Source organism: Dipodomys spectabilis, unplaced genomic scaffold, assembly GCF_019054845.1.
Source record: "Dipodomys spectabilis isolate Male_0828 unplaced genomic scaffold, ASM1905484v1 ptg000474l, whole genome shotgun sequence".
Taxonomy (NCBI): Eukaryota; Metazoa; Chordata; class Mammalia; order Rodentia; family Heteromyidae; genus Dipodomys; species Dipodomys spectabilis.
In genome coordinates this window covers 1,180,061-1,195,266 of record NW_024871151.1, presented here as the reverse complement: position 1 = coordinate 1,195,266, position 15,206 = coordinate 1,180,061, and the positions used below count along the sequence as shown (strand labels likewise).

At 41.5% G+C, this 15,206-nt stretch overlaps 1 pseudogene; it reads right to left on the bottom strand.

Moving 5' to 3' along the window:
* Window positions 1-1,065: 1,065 nt before the first annotated feature.
* LOC122098312 lies at window positions 1,066-7,438 on the bottom strand (annotated as a pseudogene).
* Window positions 7,439-15,206: the final 7,768 nt, after the last annotated feature.

The following is a 15,206-nucleotide window of genomic DNA, read 5'->3' as shown; positions in this document are numbered from 1 at the left end:
CCTGCCTGGAGCCTCACTGAAAGAAGAGTGAAAGATTCTGGCAAAAAGAACCAGTGACTGATTTGGCCTCCAGTGAAAACAGAAGTGTTCACCCTCTTCCTGGCCATTGTAGGTTCTAAGCAATTGAGATTTCTGTTTCACTCATGTAAAGTAAACATACCCAACAGGCTAGATCCATCCATCCCTTATATCCTTACAACACCTTGTGGTCCTCAGACAGCTTTGACTGCTGGAAAAATGAACATGAGAATGGGTCATTGGGACAGGCGATGTCTCCCCTCCTCTCCTTGACTTGGAAGTACTGTGTCAAGCAGTTCTTGATACACTATGGGACTGGTCAGCTTCTCAGCCTCTCACTCCCTCAAACAGCTAGAGTCACTTCTGTACTTAAAGCTGCCAGATACCTTGAGAAACTACCCTGGCAACCAGGAACTTGCACTCATCCTGTGAGCACTGCTTCATTGCCAATTGAACTCTAAACACAGGGATCAGTGTTCCTGATACTGTTTCTGGGGAATGTGACTGAAATCCCTCTGATGGGACATGAGACAAGAACCTGTGGTTGTCTGAAGGAGAAGTAGCATCTGGATCTAGTTTTCTTTCTCTTCAGACTGCTTTTTTGCTACTTGCATGTTTTTGAGAGATTGAAAACTATAAAACTGGGCCAGGGGGAAAAACAACAACATTGGCACTTGTCATCCTCCTCTTCAAAATAGCAGAAAAACCATGAATTTAATACTCCTCTTGAGCACCAGTCCTATATTGCTAAGATTAAATCCTTCTGGCCAAATTTATATTTCAAATACACTGAAAGAATAAAAAGGATTCTAAGGAAGAATAAGGGCTCAGGGTATAAAATGTATACTTCTTTATTTATACAAATAGGGTTTTAAAACAATCATATTTAAAAGAAATTTGCATTTTTACATTCACCATCAGTGAGTTCCTGACAGAGAAGGCTGAGCATGATGATACATAGCAAGGTCCCACTGCAGACAAAGTAGCTCAGGAAAGCACCATTTATTTGAGAAGCAGTAGGCAGGCTCTGGCATTCCTGTAGCACTGCTAGCAATGGGAAGTCTTAAACCTCTTCTTCCACAAGACTTCTTCAAATTCCCCCTGTTCATCAGCAGTGGCATCTTTGCATTGCTGGTATTTGGACACTGGGTCGTTGATGTTGCTCTCAGCCTCAGTGAACTCCGTCTCATCGATGCCCTCGCCTGTATACCAGTGCAAGAATGTCTTGTGCTGCAACATGGCACTGAACTGCTCTGAGGTGTGCTTGAAGGGTTCCTGGATGGCCGTGTTGTTGCCAATGACTGAGGCCAACATCGTGAGGCCATGTGGGGGGATGTCACACACAAGTGTCTTCACGTTGTTGGGGATCCATTCTGCAAAGTAGCTGCTGTTCTTGTTCTGCAAGTTGAGCATCTGCTCATCCACCTCCTTCATGGACATGCGGCCTCAGAAGATGGCAGCTGCTATCAGGTAGCAGCCATGGCGGGGATCACAGGTGACCATCGTGTTCTTGGTGTCACACATCTGCTGGGTGAGCTTGGGCACTGGAAGAGCATTGTACTGCTGGCTGACACGGCTAGTCAGGGATGCAAGGCCAGGCATGAAGAAGTGCAGGCAGGGGAAGGACACCGTGTTCACGGCCAGCTTGCGCAGGTCTGCATTCAGCTGGGCAGGGAAGCACAGGCAGGTGGTGACCTTGCTCATGGTAGCCAACACCAGGTGGTTCAGGTCTCCATAGGTGGGCATGGGCAGCTTCAGGGTGCAAAAGCAGATGTCATACAGGGCCTCGTTGTCAATGCAGAATGTTTCATCTGCATTTTCCACCAACTGGTGGACAGACAAGATGGTGTTGTAGGGTTAGGTGAGGATGATAGGGTTAGGTGGATAAAGGCTCAGCCCAGCACTGGGAACTAGAGTGTCTGGATGTTAGGGAGGAGGGGTGCCTATTAGCCATCTCCCATGGACTATGATGACTTATCAAATATGAAGTTGTCTGGTCTGAAACTCTGGCCAAATGGTTCTGATCTCACTGAGTCTAAGGTGCCAGTGTCCAACATCTTGGGCAAGGGCATGACACTGAAGGTGTTCATGATGCTGTCTGGGAACTCCTCTCGGATCTTGTTGAGAATCAGGGTGCCCATGCCTGACCTGGTGCCACCTCCCAGGAAGTAGGCCAGCTAGAAACCCTGGAGACAGTCACACCTTTCTGCTCACCACTTCCAGCACTGACTCCACCAGCTCGGCTCCCTCTGTGTAGTGGCCCTTGGCCCAGTTATTGCCTGCCCTGTTCTGGCCTATCAGACACAAAGACATGATGAGACACATACTCCAGGAATAATGACTGTGCTATATGCATTGTGAAGACTATAGGCTCCTCTGAGCAACTTTGGCTATTAGTTTAGATACACTTCGGTGAAATAAAGGAAATGTTTTCTTTTTTGGGGTCCAGTCGTGGGCCTGAACTCTGGGCCTGGGCACTGTCCCTCAGCTCTTCAGCTCAAGGCTAGTGCTCTACCACTTAAGCCACAGCACCACTTCTGGCTTTTTTTCCTGCTTATATGGTGCTGAGGAATCAAACTCAGGGCCTCATGCATGCAAGGCAAGCACTGTACTGCTGAGCCACCTTCCTAGCCCCCAGGAAATGTTTTCAATGTATCTGGGACCCTACAAATCACCCAGGTTCTAAAGAAAGTAAAGACAATGTGGAGGAAGATACATTTTAACCCAAACCACGTACTTCTAAAAATGAACAGAGCCTGGGGATGGGAAGGGCTCTCAGTGGTAGAGTGCTTGCCTCACATACACAAGGCCCTGGGATCGATTCCTCAACACCACATAAACAGAAAAAGCCAGAAGGGATGCTGTGGTTCAAGCGGTAGAGTGCTTGCCTTGAGCTGAAGAGCTGAGGTACAGTGCTCAGGCCCAGAGTTCAAGCCCCACAACTGACCAAAAAAAAAATGAACAGAGCCTGCCTCAATACTGGAAAAGTACTTACTTTCACAGGAGGAACAGGAGAACAGAATGGTCAGAGGGAAGCTAAGCTGCAAGCATTTGTCTGCACCTTGCTCATACATAGCTGTGCTTTGATTTCTGGTGTCCTGAAATGGTTCCCTGTTATTGCCAGGTATTTGAAAGGGCCAGCAACGCTGAAACCTTGTTGGAAGCGTTCCCTGCTCGCTGATCATTCCCTTCAGAGGCTGTTTGCAGACTGGCACTTATCTGTGCTGATTGAGTGGCCAGGGTCATGACTCTGTGGACTGAAATAGGTGGGTTAGGTGAGAATGATATCTAGATGGATAAAGGCTCAGCTCAGCACTGGGAACTGGAGTGCCTGGATGTTAGGAAGGAGGGGTGCCTGTTAGCCATCTTCCATGGACCATGCTGACATACTAAATATGAAGTGTCTGGTCTGAAACTCTATGGTTCCAATCCTACTGAGTCTAAGGTGCCAGGCTCTACGTCCACCATGATGGCCCGAGGAACATATTTGTTGCCTGTGGGAACAAGATTTGACTTAGGCCTATACTTGACAAGGAGCTTAGGGGCAGAGCTTATGATTCTAAGTGGCACTCAGCATTCATTACAGAAATTATAGCATTTCAGACATGGAAACAGAAAAGATATCTTGAGAATGAATCACCATGCAAGAGGCTTCAGCAACTTTAAGGACGTTTGTAGTTGTCGATTTCCATGCATTTCATTCCTTTGCTTTGGGCATGGTGGCTGAAATCTCAGCTACTCAGGAGGCAAAGATGAGCATCAGGCTTTGAGTCTAATGGGGCAAAAGAAAGATGACAACACATTTTTTTGTTGTTGTTGTTCATGGTGGGGCTTGAACTCTGGGCCTGGGTGCTGTCCCTCAGCTCTTCAGCTCAAGGCTAGCACTCTATCACTTGAGCCACAGTCTCACTTTCAGTTTTCTGAGTTGTTTATTGTAGATAAGGGTCTCAGGGACTTCCCTGCCCAGGCTGGATTTGAACCATGATTCTCATTTCTCAGCCTCCTGAGTAGCTAGGATTACTGGTGTGAGTCATCATTGCCTATCAGTAAGAAGCTTTCTCTTTTTTGTTAATTTTATTTTTATTGTAAAGGTGCTGTATAGAGGAGTTACAGTTACGTGAGTAAGGAAATGAGAACATTTATTGTCGAACATTGTTACCCACTCCTTTGTTGTTCTCCCTATCCCTTCCCTTCCCTAATTAAAAGTAGCTAGGTGCAGAGCACCAGTGGCTCATGCCTATAATCTTAGCAACTGTGGAGTTGGAGATCAGAGGATCACTGTTCAAAGCCAGCCTGGGCAGGAAAGTCTGTGAGACTCTTATCTCCAATAAACTAATAGAAAACCAGAAATGGCACTGTGGCTTAAGTGGTAGGGCTGCTTGTCTTGAACAGAAGAGTTGGGGCACAGTGCATAGGCCCAGAGTTTAAGCGCCACTGCCGACAAAAAAAACAAACAAACAAAACAAAAGAGCCAGGTGTGGCTCTTCAGCAAGTAGATGTAGGGGGAATTCAAGTATAATGCTTTCCTAGGGAAAATACATAAAATACATATTTCTTGTGTTATAATGTTTCAATAATTGTTATCAAATAGCACATTTCCCTGTATTCAAATACTCAGAGCAACTTTGGGCAATTACTTGCAATTTGCCATTTAACCTGATTTTTCAAAAGAGATATTAGTTAAAATGATATAAACATGAGTTTGAGACTGCCCCCTTCCTAAACAATCACATGAAGAAAACTGGCCATCCTGCCTGATATATAGAATCTAATAAAGACACAACATAAAATACTGTTCATAGGAGTAACACAATCCCACACAACAACTCTCAACCAAGGAACCACAAGATTAAAGTCTTATATCTTACTTAAGCAATATTAACACAAAATACCAAGGTGGGGACATCCCCAAATGTAGATCCATAGAACTCAAATACATTAAATAGCTCTGTCCTTTTGTTTGCACTTTTTCATTTGTTTATTACAGAGGAAAACCAATTATCTACGATTCTGTTTGTATACAATAATGTAGAATGGAAACTCTTTATATAAAATTAAATGAATTTCACATTGACAGTTACAAAAACTGAAAATCTACTCTGTAGACTTCAGAAAGGTTGTTTGTATTAGGAAAGACAATATGAATCATTTAAAAGCAGTGTTTACACATTATTATTGGGTTTTTCTACATCACAACAATGTTTTTTACTTTAAAAACCTTAAAAAGAATTTATTGTTGGCTAAGTATTCATATTCAAAATGCTGAAGTCCAGAAGTGTTATAGATTTCAGGGTGAGACACTTTATTTATGCTTTGTGATTTGGACTATTCACATATATATTAGTGACTGAACATCCCTCTTTACAATTTTAAAATTTTCAATTAAAAAAATTTTTTTAGAAATTTAATCTGTATTTTAAAGAGGGCAATGCAACTGGGCTCTGGTTGCCGAAGGGTGAAATTCTAGCTACTCAAAAGTCTGAGATCTTAGGATCGCAGATTGAAGCCAGCTGGGGCAGGAAATTATGGGAGACTCTCATCTCCAAGAAACTACCTGAAATAGTTGGTGCCATGCCACCTCCTGCGGAGTCTGCATGAGATCCCCTTAGACAAAGAGCTTTAAGGAAGCATGCCTGCAGGACGGGGGTGTTGGTTCAAGGCTTCCCATACACTTGGCTGCACCTTTATAGCCTCTAACTTTATTCTTACTATATTCTTCTTGGCTGTACATTCATTGCTTTTATTCTCATTTTGGCTATTTTTCTATTAATCTGTGAACAGAGCATGTTGTTTCTTTCCAGTCCAATAGAGAGGGCTTCTTTAAATAATAAAGACTAGGACCAAAGATTAAATGTGGGTGATGCCCCAATCAATCTATCATCTGATGTGACGCTGCCTCCAAAAACTCCTACAACTTCACAAGCGGTTTTGCAGCTCATGCATAGTAAACATAAAAACTTAAAATTTCCAAATATGTTACAACAAGCAGAATTAATGAATTAAACTAAGCTAGAAGGACTTATCCCGGAAGCCCAGAGAGTTCTAAAAAAAGGATCCCCTGATAATAAAAGGAAAAGAAAGATTGAAGAGATGAAGGACAATGCCTATGCCCAGAGTAGAAGCCCCATGACAAAAAAAAAAAAAATCCAGGTGTGGCTACTCAGCAAGTACAGGTAGGGGGAATTCAGTAAAAGGCTTTCCTGAGGAAATTCACAAGTGTATACTCAAAATATATGGTGGAGTGGCTCAGGTGGATACAGCACTTGACTTACAAGATCGAGGCCCCAAATTCGAACTACAATACCACCCTAAGAAAGGCAGGAACTCCTTCCTTGTCATTAGTATTCCTCGGGGACCTATTCTGCCACGGTATTGGAAGCCAGATGGGAGATACTCACTAGCTGCCTCATTGTAATACACCTCGATTCTCTGCAGCTGTAAGCTGCTGTCTACATAGTAGTTGCCAGTGCAGTCAATGTTGTGCTCATCGCTTAGCATTTCCCAAAACTGAGATGGAAATAGAAGTGTATTATGGCCTAGAATGTTAACTGTCCAAACAATGGACTTTAAAATAACTATAAGAAACCCAAGTCCTGTTGACACAAATATTTTTGTAAAAAAATTAGATTTTTTAAATTAAAAAAAGCACAAAAATTGATGGTATTTTAGTTTTGTTAATCTCTTTGCTATCTGGCTGAATAGAAGACATCTGTGTTCTCCTATGAGTATTCCATCTTATGGGATACCATATTCTGTTTGGATTCTATGACGAGAACCTGGCCTTATATGGACATGAAGTTGCCAAAACAGTAACTTGAAGACTTAGCTAGAAGGCTCTCCAGAACCCCAACGGTCCTCAGAGCATACACCGACAACCACTGATTTAGAAAACACCCAACTTAAGGGAACTGAGATAGGGCATGAAAACTCAGAGAAATTTGCATTAAGGTGGACGAACTGTTCTCAATTATCTGATACTCATCAGCCGACAAAAAGGGAATCCTCTGTATCTGTCAGCTCAAAGACACTGCACTCCTTTCATTCAAATCAGACCAAAAATGCATTAGTCTATTCCCAGGAAACTAAGTACAATGACTTGAGTCTCAGGTAAGACTAAGACATGCAAGAGAGTTGAAACCACCCCAGCCTTGCTTAAAAAACCACACCCACCTGGGCCACACAAATTAGGGAAATTGGGGAAACTATCTGGGGGACTTGATTTCCAGGAGGTTAGGGACTACTATGGAGCCCCACCTACCTCAGCCTAGACATGACCAGTACCACCTGCACCCTCCAACCCTATCCTCTTCCTCCTCATCCCCCTAAATTTGAGACTAGGATCCTAGGCCAGTGTCATGCTCCCCTTTGGGCCAATCTGGTTGCCACTGTGGCTTGCCTCTATGTACACGATCTCCCTCATGGTGTAAGGCTGCAGAGCAGTTGGATGCATGTCCTCAGCAATGGTGTACACAGAGGCAAACAGGTAGGGCTGGGGAGCAGGAATCTGACACAGCCAACTCAGATCCCCATTTAAACCTCTGGTTGTTACAGGGGCAGAGGAGATGGGGTGGACTTGATAGGCAGAGCCAGTAGGTGCTCCAACTCAGTCTCCCTACTGCTGGGTAATCAGAGACAGCTACCTGTTATCACTTAGCCCTGGCATCCAGCTGTCAGCCTCAAGTCAATTAGCACAGCTGCCACTCTATTTGGAACCTCTTGTCACACTGCCATCCACCTCCCACCTTGACTCACAAGAGAGGCTGAACCCTGGGATACAGGAAGCAAGAGGAGGGGCTTCCTCTACACAAGGTACTTGTGCCAGAAGCCAAGAACAAGCCTACCTTCTATTTTTGATAGGAGGGCCTAGAACTGAAGGGGCACGTTCAGCTGTGATCCCAAGAACAAGCACAAACTGTTGGATTCCATGACTGATTTCCATTCTGGGAAGAGTCAGGGGCTTAGGGCCTTGCCTTCATACTCAGGTTTTCTTTTCTTTTCTCTTAAAAGCAGCTTGCTTTATTACTTAAGCCATAGGTCTACTACAGTCTACTTTTTGTTTCATTTGGCTTCTGCTCCGAGTGTGAGAACTTGGCTCCTGCTCTGTGTGTGTGTGTGTGTGTGTGTGTGTGTGTGTGTGTGTGTGTGTGTGTGTGTGTGTTTGGCTGGAGCTTGAAATTAAGGCCTGGTGACTCTTTCTGAGATTTTTACTATTATTGAGATTAGGTGATTACCTAAATTTCTCTTATTTCAGAATATTGTGGAATAGTGATATTTAGTTGAAGTCACAAACATATTTTAACCTTCACAATGCAAATTGTCATTATTATGGTCGATAAAGTTTGTGAATTCTATAAGCTTTGACAATACAATTCTATAAGCTTTGACAATACAATTATTTCTTCCAGGTGATATATACATTTCTTTCCTTTTGCTTATTATAAGACATTCTGTCTTTCACTCTCATTCCTCTCCTCTCTTTCTGAGGTTTTATTGATTTACTTAGTTAACTGAAGGGTAGATGGCTCTACTACTTGAGCCACAGCTAAACTTCTGCCTTTTTTAAGTGATTAATATGAGGCAAGAATCCCATGGGTAGTCCAGGGCAGTACAGAGAGGCTTGAAATCTGAGGATCAGAGTTCAAAGTCAGCCTGGGCAGGAAAATCAATGAGACTCTTATCTCCAGTCAACCTAATAGGTGGAAGATAGTAGAGCTGTAGCCTTGAGCAAAACACTTCAATTTTAAGTCCCTCGACTGAACACACTGAAGCAAGTTTCATGGACTTTCCTGTCCAGTATGGCTTTGAACCATGATCTACAGATTTCCGATTCCTTAGATTCAGAATTATAAGTGTGAGTCAACATTTACAAATCTTTAATTACCTCTTCTTTCACCTTTTCAGTTATTTATTATTTCTTTCTTTCTTTTTGGCATTTGTTATTAGGCGCTAGCTATTATGCTGTTTTTTTTTGTTTCCCTTGAAACTACCATGCCCTACAACTTTGACCACAGGTAAACTACAGGCTGTTTTTCTTTTTTGCAGCTTTTTTTCTAGGGCTTAAACTCAGGTCACAGTGACTGAGGTTCTATTTTTTTTTAATTGAGTGGTGGTTCTTATGTCTTGAAATTAAGTCATGATGACTTTCCTTGAGGTTTATTTATTTTTACCTTAATAGTAGCTGGTTTCACTACTTGAGCCATAGCTCAACTTTTGCATTTTTTGTGGTTAATAAGAGATTAGAATATCAATAGAAAGTCAAGAGCATTACAGAAAGGACTGAAATCTGAGAATCATGTTTCAATGCCAGTCTTGTGCAAGAAAGTCAATGAGACAATTATCTCTAATAAACACCAAGAGGTTGGAAGAAGTAGACCTGTAGCCATGAGCAAAACATAGCAAGTTCAAGCCCCCATACTGAACACAGTAAAATATGTCTCCTGTACTTTCCTGCCTGGGCTGGCTTTGAACCACAGTCCTCAGTTTTCAGTAATCTGAGCAGGTAGAATTACAGTTTTGATTTAGAAAACCTTAATATGCTCCTTTTCTACCTTTTCATTTATTTGATTGTCCCTTCCCCCTTTTTCAAAGTTCATGTCCTTTATTATTAGGGCCTACTCATTTATGCTCAGTATTTAATTAATTAATTTATTGATATTGTCAGTTGTGGGGCTTGAACTCAATGCCTAGGAACTGTCCGTCAGGGACACAACAGGCACACTACTATTTTCAGACACAGTGCCACTTCTACTTAGTTGGAAAAAACAGTCACCAGGGGACTTTTTTTTATTGTAAAGATACTATACAGAGGGTTACAGTTACATGAGTGAGGTAATGAGTACACTTCCTCTTGAACATGTTACCCCCTCCATTGTTTTCCCCCTACCATCCCTTCCTTCCCTACCTTCCCCGAGGTTCTTTTTTTTTTTATTGTGATTAAGTGATTACATAATTTCCGGAATTTCACAGTATTGTGGAATAATGATGCTCATTTAAAGTCACAAGTTCATTCTAACTTTCCTGGAGCAAATTGTCTATCACAGTCTATAACATATAACGGTGTTCACATGTTATACACCATACATGTGATCAGCAGCATGGGGGTATTTAGTAGTGGTTCAACCAGATGAGTGGGAGTTCTTTGTTTCTTAAGTCCTGTTAGTTTTGTCGTATCACCTAACATTTTGGATTTAGCATCCACTTATCAGGGAGACCATGTACCGTTTGTCTCAACATGATTCCTTCTAGCTCCATCCATTTCCCTGCAAATGCCATTATTTTGTCACTTCTAATGGCTGCATAATATTCCATTGTGTATAGATACCACAATTTTTGGATCCATTCATCTGTGGTGGGGCATCTGGGTTGTTTCCACATCCTAGCTATTTGAACAGTGCTGCAATAAACATGGAGGTGCACGTGTCCTTGTATATTGGTTACCAGGGGACTTTTTAGCCGAGGCTGGCTTCCAAATGTGATTCTCAGATCTAAGCTTCCTGAGTAGCAAGGATTACAGGCATGAGCCAGAGGCACCTGGCTTGTTTTTTTTAGATCAAAACTAGCAGGCTCTACATTTAGGCCACACTACTTCATTGTCCATGAGATTTTTGGCCTTTTGTTTTTTGCTCAAAGCTAGCAGGAACAAAAACTCAACTCTTGAGGTCTTTTTTTTTTGGGGGGGGAGGCTTGAATTCAAGGCCTAGTGACTGTCGCTGAGGGTTGTTTTGTTTTGTTTTGGGTATTTTGTTTTTCATTTCAAAGCTAGCAGGCTCTACTACTTGAGCCTCAGCTCAACTTCCGCCTCTATTTTTCTTTTAGTGGTTAATAGTAGATAAGAGTCCCATGGGAACCAAGGCACTACACAGTATCCTAAAATCTAAGGATTACAGTTTAAAGCCAGCCTGGGCTAGAAAGTCCATCAGTCTCATCTCCAATTAAGCACATGATACAGGAAGTAGTATTTTTAAACTTGAGTAAAAACCCTCAAGTTCAAGCCCATGTCTAGAACACTCAAAAAGAAGTTAGTTGGACTTTCCTGCCCAGGCTGGATTCGAACTGTGATCTTTACATTTCAGCTTGGATTAAAGATATGAGTCTATATTATAAAAAACTAATTGGCTCTTTTCTTCTTCACATACATTTATTTATTTGTTGGTTCTCTGTCTTGTTTTTAGGGCCTCACCAATCTTGCTGAAAGATAGAATGCTCTAAAACTTTAGTAACATTTGCAATTTGGTTCATTTTTTGGTTTTGGTGGTTAGTAGGAAGTAAATATAGACACTCCCGCAAGGTCCTGACTTATACTGATTGCGATTCATTGTCAGGGGACAAGGAAAGTTCATGAGACTCTTATCTCAAATTAACCTCCAAAACATTGGAAATGGTCAAGTAAAAACTTGTAGATCATATCCCAGAAAGGAACACACACACAGTCATACACACACACACACACACACACACACACAATGGGCTTTTTACACACACACACACACACACACACACACACACACACAAAATGGGCTTTCCTGTCCTGGCTGCCTTGGAATAGTAATGCTCGATTTCAGTGTTTTGAGTAGCTAGAATTTCAAATGTGAGCCACCAGTTTCTTGTTAATTTTTATCATTTTTAAGACTCTTTCTGCTCTCTTGCACTTTTTAAAAAAATTTATTTTGTGGTTGTCTTAGTGCTAGATCTATTTTTCACTTACATTTTTTAAAACTTTTTTTCTTAGCTTTTTCTTAGCTTTTTTTATGTTCAAGGTTGCTGCTCTACCACTTCAGCCACAGTTCCACTTCTTTTTGCTGATTAGTTGGGAATAGGAGGCTCATTGACTTTCCTGCCCAGGCTGGCTGTGAACCACAGTCCTCAGATTTGAGGATACTGTGTAGTGCCCTTGGCTTCCTGTGAGACACTTCTGTCCTATTTACTACCAAAAGATAAAGAGAGTGGGGCTGAAGTTGATCTGTGGTTCAAATAAGAGAGCCTGCTAGCTTTGAATTAAAAAAAAAATACTTGGAAGTCTAATTCTGGTACTAATTGTACACTATTCAAACAAAACAAAACGAAAAAAAAACAAAAACAACTTATGTGCAGTGACCAGGTAATAAGGATTACTAACTGATAACCTGAACTCATTTCCCAAAGCCTTTTTTAGACATATATGGTCATTTGTGTCAGCTGAGGAGAGATTAAAGAACAAGGCTTTACAGGCCAGTTACTCAGGACTTGGAAATCAGGATCCATTGGCAAAGCTTTTCAGAAAATGACTAAAAACTCACTCTTCACAATTCCAAATGGTTCTTCCCTCTGTGCAAGGGAAAGAGGGATGAGAAGGAAGAAATATGGGAACTAAGAAACCTCAAACAAGTTATGTTAACTTTATTAGATAAAGTAAAACATAGGTGTACGGTGTGCAATCCAGAAAAGGACATGTCACCTCTGTGTGGATCCCAGTTAATTTAGTTAATCGATGGTAAAGAGTAAAATCCATTATTGTATTTATAGAAAGGAGGTACATGGCAGGCAAGTCAGTTCACTAACCTCAAGGATTTTGAACATAAAGGAGTGAAAGTGTTTGACTCTGTTTGGGCAACAGGAAGGAACAGAGCTGAGGAGGACTGAGATGTGCAGACATTCCCCAAGAAAGATCTCACTGACATCAAGTCTTCAGATGCATGCTGGTTGCCAGTGGCTTATGCCTGTAATCCTACTCAGAAGGCTTAAATCTGAGGATTGTGGTTTGAAGCCATCTGGGATAAGAAAGTTTGTAAGTCTTTTATGTTTTACAACTCAAGAATATTCATATTTGTTGCTAATTGCAACCCAAGGCAGTGCAATAGGATACCAAGCTGAAGAAAATTAGAAAATAGACAGGTATAGAGAAAAAGAAAAAAAAATCAATGAGGACCCAGGGTCCCAAGGCTTACTGGCTCCTGGGCCCCAGGTCACACAAGCAATCATATTTATTTGAATTCACACTGGGAAGGTTACCATGGATACATGCAAAAATGAAGCTTCTATATTGCAATCAGAGCCACCACAATGAGTGAGAAACACTGGTTCCCTTTTTGTTTTGAGAAAGGAGAATGCAACCTAGAGAAAATCCAGACATTTGGTCTATTTTATCTAGCTTCCTAGGTTAAATTGTCAATTCTTTTACCCCCCAGGCTTCAAGGCCTTTAAAGCACTATGGAAGGGGGCAATAGCTTGACCCTCTCCAGAGGTATGCTTTTTTTTTTTTAATTGTGAAAATACCATACAGAGGAGTTACAATTACATTGGCAAGATAGTGAGTACATTTCTTATCAAGCATTCTTGCCTCCTCCTTTGTTTCCCCTTACCATCCCTTCCCCTCTCAACCCCCCTTCCCTTCCCCTACCCCCCACCGAAGTTGTAAAGTTTGTTTTTCAACATAACATCTTATACATTTCATTGTTGTAATGGGGTCACCTGTAACCCTATTTATATATTTATTTATTTTTTGATTTTTTTATCGTGAAAATACCATACAGAGGAGTTACAATTGCATGGGCAAGATAATGAGTACATTTCTTATCAAGCATTGTTGCCTCCTCCTTTGTTTTCCCTTCCTATCCCTTCCCATCTCCCATCCCTCCCTCCATTCCTCCCCCCACTCCTCCCTCCCGCTCTTCCTACCCCCCCTCCAAAGTTGTAAAGTTCGCTTTTCGACATAACGTGTTGTACATCTCATTGTTGCAATGGATCCACCAGTATCCCTATTTAAACAATTTGTTTTTCTTCCCTTCCTTTCCACAAATTATACCAACATCAAATACAGTGAAAGCAGGGCTAATACCATGGGGGAGGTACATACAAAGCAACAAAGAAATCATTTTATAAATATGTTGGAGGGGCTGGGAAGGTGGCTCAGTGGTAGAGCGCTTGCCTTGCATGCATGAGGCCCTGGGTTCGATTCCTCAGCAGCACGTAAGCGAAAAGAAAAAAAGCCGGAAGTGGTGCTGTGGCTCAAGTGGTAGAGCGCTAGCCTTGAGCTGAAGAGCTGAGGGAAAGCGCCCAGGCCCAGAGTTCAGGCCCCACGACCAGATCCAAAAATAAATAAATAAATAAATAAATAAATAAATAAATATGTTGGAAACAATCTCAAGAAAGAAAAAAAAAACATTTGAATCCTTATCTTGGGATTCATTTCATCTAACATCAACTTGTCTGACAGTTTCTGTTTGTCTCAGACATATACTAGTTGTTTCAAATAAGGGAAACCATGGGACCTATATTTCTTTGGGCATGGCTTACTTCACAGAGCTGTGTTTTAACCTTTCCATGGTCAGCTCTCAGCTTTCTGAGTACTATTGAGGTGGTGTTCCAACCTCTCAAACCTTTTCCAGGTTCAACAGCTCAGCTTGAGTCTCCTACACCTATTAATATTAATAGTATGGATTACAAACAGTAAAAAGAGAAAAATAACATTATACATTTAAACAGAAATAACTGACTGCATTCATTTATCCAGGACAAAAAATTTAGCACTGCTGTTTAAGTCACTAATAACACTTTTTTTAGATATACTTTCATGGCTTTCATAAAACTTCCTATATAGTCCTTAGAGTGTCTTTTTACCTCCCATTTTTATTTATTGTATTTGCATAGTAGTATATCATCCTTAAAATCATATCACCTCATAATTAAAGTTTATCTTGTAAGTAAATACTTGTGAGACTCCAATAAAATATCAAAAAAGCTGAAAGTGGAGCTGTGGCTTAAGAGCTATAGTACAAGCCTTGAGCAAAAAAGGCTCAGAAGTTGAATCCCTAGTGTCCACACATACACCTCCCCCCACCCCAGACCCCACACACAATCAGATGATAATGTCTATGAAGTTCTTCCTTAGGATGATCTTGGTGATGTCAGCAACTGTATCAAGTTTCTATCTCTCTTCCATGCATTTGTGGTAGTAGACAGCAGAGTCGCTGTAGTATAACACTTGTCTAAGACCTGGCATTAGCAAAGGCTATCATGTAACATATCCAACATAATGTCCAGCTCTCTTGATGGGACCCATGTACTCTTCAACTCGCTTTCCCATCCTCTGTGCCACCTGCTGCAATGATTCACTATCCACACCAAATAAGCTTTCATAACCTTTCCCTAATTATCTGAATACTGGATGCCAGAGATGTCACGGAGACGCTCTGTGGCTATTCCCCTCCCCT